We start from the raw sequence: 7,632 nt of genomic DNA on the forward strand, positions 1-7,632 counted from the left end.
AGTGAATAAATAATTGTGTAATTGTATCATTCAGAATTTAAAACCGGAATCCGTTAGTATATGTTCCGACATATAAGAAAATTTCGCTGATTGTGTTGTACAACTAATTTGATAGTGCACGCAAAATTTTCACTTTGATTATCTCGAATGACTGCGAAGCTATCTCTACTAGTAACACTTTACTCCTGCGTTTTCCCGTAGATTTTTGTTTTAAAACTTGCACAAGAGAGGGAAAATTAGTTACACTCGAGTTGAAGTAACTCGTCGCGAAAATTAGTTGCATCACCAGCGATAAATAATCCAAAGTAGTGAAGGGCAGTTCGGTAGAGTACTCGCGAAGACAAACGGTACGCCGATGGGCGCGCGGTTAATTAATTGTTTGCATGTAATTAACTCGTAGGAACAAAGCAGGGGAATTGTCGCGCGGGCCATGCGCATCGACGGTAAATTACATTTCCCACCGTAGTTTTAAAAGTTGCGCGCCTCGCGCCGCGCTCTCTCGTTTTATTTTGCCGCGGAATTCCCGCGGCCACTTTGTCCCGATCCCATTAAACCTCGAGATACGAGCCTCTCTAGTCTAGTATCGTAACTCCGTCGAGTTAACACCGACGCCGGAGTCTGTTAAACTTTTGAGATCGGTCGCGATGTATCCAAGAGCGTATCTAAAGTTGCAATCTACTCAAGCATAGACGACAGTTTATCGGATTGTTATTTTTCTGTATGAAAAAATGTTTTTAATGTTCCTTTTAACGAAGAAATCCAAGAAATATAAAATACTTTCAATATCTATATATTTTTTAAAAATTTGATAATCTTTTGGATCTGAAATTAATATGAAAATTAATATTTTTTTGTAAAAAAAGTTTTAATTAAAATATATATAAATATATATATTATATATATGTATATACATATATGTAATAAGATTAATTCAGAATATATTTAATATATTAAAAGTTAAAATATTTTACAATAAATTAAATTTATATGTATAAAATACAGATACAGATTAAAATCTTATTTTTAGTTCCTTTTTAAAATTTTATTTTTGTTAAATTTAAATTTAAATTTAGAACGGTAGACAGATTTGGATGTGCTGCTTTAAAACTTGCGGCGAGTATTGTGAAGAGTACGAAGGATACAAGCAATATATCACTCAGCTTTCGTCGAACAACAGTCTACTCTCCGTTTCCGTCGTAAAGTCATTAACGGGAACGCACGTACACATTTTTAATTATAGTAGTTTTCCGGTTAGAGAAAGATAGCTTGAAGTTTACGAGCGATTTTTCGCAATGCTTAATAACTTCATACTTTTTCCTATGATCTTCAGTCTTATTTAAGTATAAATATTAAGATACTATAAAATTGTCGAAATCGCACCACATGGAGACTTATAACTCAGAAATTATGAAGACAATTCTTAAAACATTTTTGTTTTATGTTTACATTTTTATCTTTATATTTAATTCCCATCTGTGAAGTAATTGTTATTTTTATCGTAGGGGAGAATGGTCTAAATTGGATCTATTTGCAGTTTTTGCTCTCTGTAAGGCGTAAATAAAGTCCGATCGTAAAATCGAAGGTTCCATTGGAAAGATCACTTAATTCCCTTCATTTTTACTTCAGACCATTTTGACGTATCTCTCACCTGTGTTAAACTATAATGGAAAATGTAAAAAACGCTTTTTCCGGTCCAATTTGGAATCATCAGTTCCAAATAAATTAAAATCTATGTCATTCTTTGATTCCCGTTAATGGTATTCTTCATATGCAGCTACTTTTCTTGATGAAACATCAATATGCTAACTATCATTAAAATAACGTGTGAAAATTAGTCCATTAATCATGTAACCAAGCAACATGGATGTCGCAAACGTTAAAATTACTGGATCGAAAGTATCGTGGAAAAACGTTGGACTATATTAGTCGGAAGTAATCGGCGGGCGCGCTGCACCTGCATGCAAAGCCACATAATTTCCTTCGTGGAAACGAATTAACTGGCTGCTTTGCCATCTTGTTCCCTTCATAATTCTTGAAGAGAACGAAGAGAAGACGTATACATATAGGTCAGCTCAATCAATTTTGTTACATAAAGTGCGTAAAATAATAAAGTAATTTCAATGTAAAGCGATAAATTAACGAAACAACAGAATTTTAGAAAGGTATTAACGGTGGATTTGATAAGCTATATAATTTCTTGAAAATAATCATCTGTAGAATATATAACGAAAGGAAACTCGTTCTTTTAGATTTTCACTGCGTTTTTAACATAGGTGTAACCTAATTCTCGTATTAATATTATAGGTGTGTCAATACAGATAGGTGTATGAAGCAAGCTTAATATATACAAAAAGTTAATCTCTAAAATGAAATAACAGCATTCACAATTTAGTACGAAATTACTTCATAGAAATAATTAACGTTTCATAATAACTGTATTGATAAAAAATAATAATTTTTCTTTAACTTGAAATTGATTCTTTCAAGACTTAAAAAAAAAAAATTGATTCAGCTTATGTTTCCTTTCACAATATTTTAATATTTAATATGCCTGTTAATGGAATTAAATATTATATAAAAAAAATTGCGAAATGAAATTTATTTGAATTTATATAATTTAAAAATAGATTTTTGTTAGCATTTAGATTTAAATTTAAATTTTTCAACGTGAATTACTTAAAAAAATAATCTTTCTGTAATTAGGTTTTCATTATTTATAATTAAAGTAACATACATGTTTCACCACAAGTACGTATATCTACGTGTATCTATATTATAGGTACATATAAATAATGAAAGTCTAACGAGAAGAAAATTATTTTTTGTAAGTAATTATACATTGAAAAAGTTTAATTTAAATTTATTAATGCTGACAAAAGTCTATTTTTAAATTACATGAATTCAAATAAATTTTTCTTTATGATAAATATATGTATAATATATGTAATATAAAATATACAATATTACATACGATATTGTACATATAATATTGTACATATATATTTGCAAGCAATATTAAAACTGCATATCATTATATAATTAAAATCAAGAAGAATTAAATAAGACTGCACTATTTTATTCGTATTTCTTGCCTTAAGCAATATTTGTTTTTTTCTTGTTATGAGATAAAGTTGTGCAAGCGGAACTGGCCGCGGTTTTTACGGCGAACATTAATTAAATTAACGGTATCATTAATTGTGGCTTCTCAGGTTGCTCTAAGATCTTGTATCTCCGTAAATCTGCGAACTGCCCAAAGGACTACTTCACGGCGAACTTCGCGTCTTTATGAAGTGACTAGATGCAAGAAATGCAAATATATCTTTCACGGTTGTGCTCTCGAAAAACACAGTTATGTCTTTATATATATTAAATTATAATATTAAAAGTCATTCTTCAAAGTATACTCTTATATTTTTAATTTAATGCCACAAATGCATATAAAGTATCTCGTGCATTTATATTTAATATAAATATTTACATTAAAAAAATTAGAAATATAGATATATCGAGACACATAGCTATATAGATATATATAGAAAGTGAGATTGTAATAAAAATAATTTCACGGAAAAAAATTAGAAATATGGGACTAATATTCAATAAATATTGAGACGATAGTTTAACTGACGATGCTACAAAATAATATCGCGCTTTTGTGATTCGCGTCACGGACATGGTTCTGCAAATTCCAGAGAAATCCGTAAAGTTCCTAAGATCTCGTCCTCTTACCTCTCTCCGCTGCGATAGTGTTCTCTTTATCCGTAATAACATTGAAATTCAATCCCACGTTGCTCCCGATAAAAGTAAACTTCGCCGATGAAGTTCCCCCGATCATCGGTCTTTATCCCTGTTCCCATTTTCCTTTAATCTGCTATACCGAGATCGAGCAAGATGGTGGATTCGTCGATCGATATCGTTCGTTATCGTTTTTCTCTATTTTTCAGGGGATCGCCGGTTATTCAACTCTAACTAATTGTAAGAGGACATTGATAATTAAACTGGCGAGACCAAATAAACATTATTAGCTTCCTTCACGTAGGAGACAGTATTTAATAATCTGTGTCAAGCATAAATTCTAGCAATACTCAAAGAGAGAGAGAGAGAAAGAAAAAAGAGATTATTATAATATATATTTTTTTGAGATGAAGTATCTGTAGGTAATTTTAATACCACTACAAATAATATCTTAGCTGATAATATCACATCAAAATTTTGAGAAAAATGGTGTCAAAGGTGATATTTTTGACTTTTTGTGATACTTATGCTAACGGATTTGTTCAGCACGCAAAAATACATAGGAAATGACTATTTACATCTGTGTTGCAAAAAAACAGGTCAAATTTTATTCCACAGATCAAATCAAATTAATTTAGTTACTCTCTAAATCTGAATCAGTGGACAATCAATGATATCAGTGCCAAGTATGCCACTGGTAATCAGTGAATTAAATGTGAGATTCCTAACCTGGCTAATCTTTATTATGTGATCTAACTAACCTTGTTTTAGTGGTTAAATTCAATGAATATGGTATTGGAAAATTAACGTGCAAATATATCAGTATTTTAGTCATATATATATATAATGCTCAAATATTCTTTCTTTTTTAGTTGAACTTCACTGATTATCAGTGCCAAGTATGCCACTGGGTAATTAGTGACTATCTACTGATTCAGATTTACAGAGTATTAATAAATATTATCTATTGTGCTTTCTATATTTGTTAAATATTATTCGTGATGCAGCAGATAGGTTTCTCACATAAATCGGTTTATTATCCTCCGTTTTTGAAATATAAGAAAATGTACTTCTTTCTCTCTCTTGCTCTTTCATAAATCAAATTAATCCATCGATAAGTTCGTATTTCTTTTCTCATCAATTTTTTTTCATCTCTTTCCACGACGTTCTTGTCATTGCCAGTGACATAACACCTCTTCGAGATTGTAGAAGGGAGTTAAAAGAAAAAATGGAGAAGACTACTCTCGTTCTTTTATTGTATTCGGCGGCTCAATTAGCAGAATTGAGAACTTGTCGATTGGCGAAGAATGTAACGAGTCCAATATTGAAGCGCCAACTCCTGCAGACGTGGAAAATCCTTCTTCCTGTGTCTCTTTCTTTGACATGTCAATAAGCTTCTATGCCACTTTTGTCGCACGAGTTGCTCTCGAGAAAACGTCACAAGTTCATCGTCTTTCGATGTCCAAAGAAAAGCAAGCATTGCTACTCATTTATGTAACATCTACTTTATTATGAAGCGATCAATTACTACTATTGTATTAACATCAAGGAAATACTTAACAATTAGCAAGTTATTTTGAAAATATCGTGTTACTTTTTAGTTACAGACTTCTTCACATAGGAATTTTAATGTTTATATAATGTTAATTATGGAGGAAAGTATTAAATTGTAAAACAATTTAATACATTGAAACTTTACAATTTTTAATTTCTAAATAATTTGCGAAAATCTTGTCACTGGGACATTTATTATACTCTTCAATTTAAGATTATATCATAATTAAGATATAAAATGATTCTCAAGAATAACTCTCAAGAATAATCAAAAATAGGAAAATAAATTTTTTCCATTAAAATATATTATATTTTGCTATTGTAATATAAATTGATTTTGTTAAAATGTATTAAAACTGTTTTACTTCATTTGTCTATTTTAATTTCTTGTCGTTGTATTCGTGTTTTGTGACAATAATAATTTGATAGTTCGAATTGAGTTTGAAATCTAAATCTAAAATTACAAATGTTGGATTATAGAGATTCTGTATCGATATCCCATTGTTCGCATTAATATTTAAAATATCAAGCTATACGTATGCTACCCATACGTCGACACTTCATACGAAAACGTGAGCCGTGTATTAAATTTGATATTAGCATACTATCGATAGGTATTTATATTGCTATTTAAAATTGAAATAATATATCATATTTGATGTATGCAAGTTTGTATAAATAAGATTAGTGTTATGACTCGTATCAATATACCTAAACAATAAAATTTTATATATCACTTGAAACTCCATCTATTATATCAAAATTATGTTATTTTGTGATTATCAATATATTTATAATTTATTTATAATTTTCCCTAAGTCAGCTATAATAAAATAACGCTTTTTAATAAGTCGACTCAATTTACAAAAATATTTTCATCCATCTCTCTTTTTTCCGTTCTGTACATATTTCATTATTATATTAATTTGGTTTAATTTTTCTTAAGTTCGAATAAAATATGACATGATGAACGTCAAATATGACAGTGAACAAATTTGAAAATGACAGCGTCACTGTAAATTCGAATTATCTTATAATCGCGTAATCGACGAAGAGTATCCTCGTGAACTAAGCGAAATGACGTTCGTATTACATATTAGCGAAATTGATATTAATTAAGACGATGACTTGCGTAGAAGGTGAAGGGTGCTTTACGTTACAGGAGAGGGAGAGGGAAGTCGAAGGCACTATCGTGGTTTAACTACCCACTTACGTGTTGCTGGAAACTTTGGATCCCGCGGGCGCGTACTGTACGGATTTTCCACTGCCATCTCCTTTACCGCCCTTCCACCACATCTAGCACAAGTATCGTTAAAGGGTGCAGCCTGGTGTGTCGAGGGCCGGAAGAAAGAGGATCTTTAAGCAGAGAGGAAATTGTCTTTCCTCCTCGAGGGCGGAAATTTTCTTGCCGCGCGCGTCGAGTTTCTTGCGTGAACGAGACGTGGCGAGGGAACGGGGATGCTGGCATCGTCGGATGCATCGCCGGATGCGTTGGGGTTTGCGTCGTGGATTAATCTCAGATTAATAATTAAAACGACAGAGTTTACAAGGAATAGTGGCAGAGTTGGCAGGGAAAATAATACTCTTGATCTCCAGCAATATATTCTTCCTTGTGCCGTATATGTTATTTATTACATATAATATTATTCTACGTATATTCCGAAAAATAAGTTACTTTTACTTTTGCATATGTATATATTTACATGTACACATAGAATGTTTTACTTTAAGTAACACTATTGATTATATCTTGGAAAAAAACATATTCAAAACATTATGAAAATCGATGAATTCCTTTCAGTGAATTCTCTTCTCATTTTTGTTAACAGAATAAAATTAAATTATGTAAAGAGTGTTTTATTTTAAGTGATACGCACAGTTGATTATATCTTGAAAAAACATTTTTGGGAGAAAAATGTTTTAGACATAAGAAACAGTATGGTTTGAAAGCGGATAAATAATGGTAAAATCAATTTTTGATAAAAGTTATTTTATCATTATTTTTTCCCTTTTCTACCATACAATCTCTGTGTCTAACACATTTTTCTCAAAAATTCTGTTTTTCAAAATATAATAGATTGTATTTTTTAAAATACTTTTTGTATGTGTGTATATTATTTAATTTTATTCTGTAAACAAAAATGAAAAAAGAGGAAATTCACTGATTTCCTCGAAGCTTCGAAATAGCCTCTTACAAGATTGTTACAAAGTGTTGTGTCATTCGGGGGACCGATTGGTCCGACAGTGCAGTATTTCCTTTCGCTCTAGCGAGTTATTCATTTTTCAAGCGGCAATACACCATCTTTCTCCCTGACGAGTGAATCGTCTTGAAGACGAAGACGC

This window comes from Mycetomoellerius zeteki, unplaced genomic scaffold (assembly GCF_001594055.1).
Source record: "Mycetomoellerius zeteki isolate Tzet28-1 unplaced genomic scaffold, Tzet1.0 scaffold471, whole genome shotgun sequence".
Lineage (NCBI taxonomy): Eukaryota > Metazoa > Arthropoda > Insecta > Hymenoptera > Formicidae > Mycetomoellerius > Mycetomoellerius zeteki.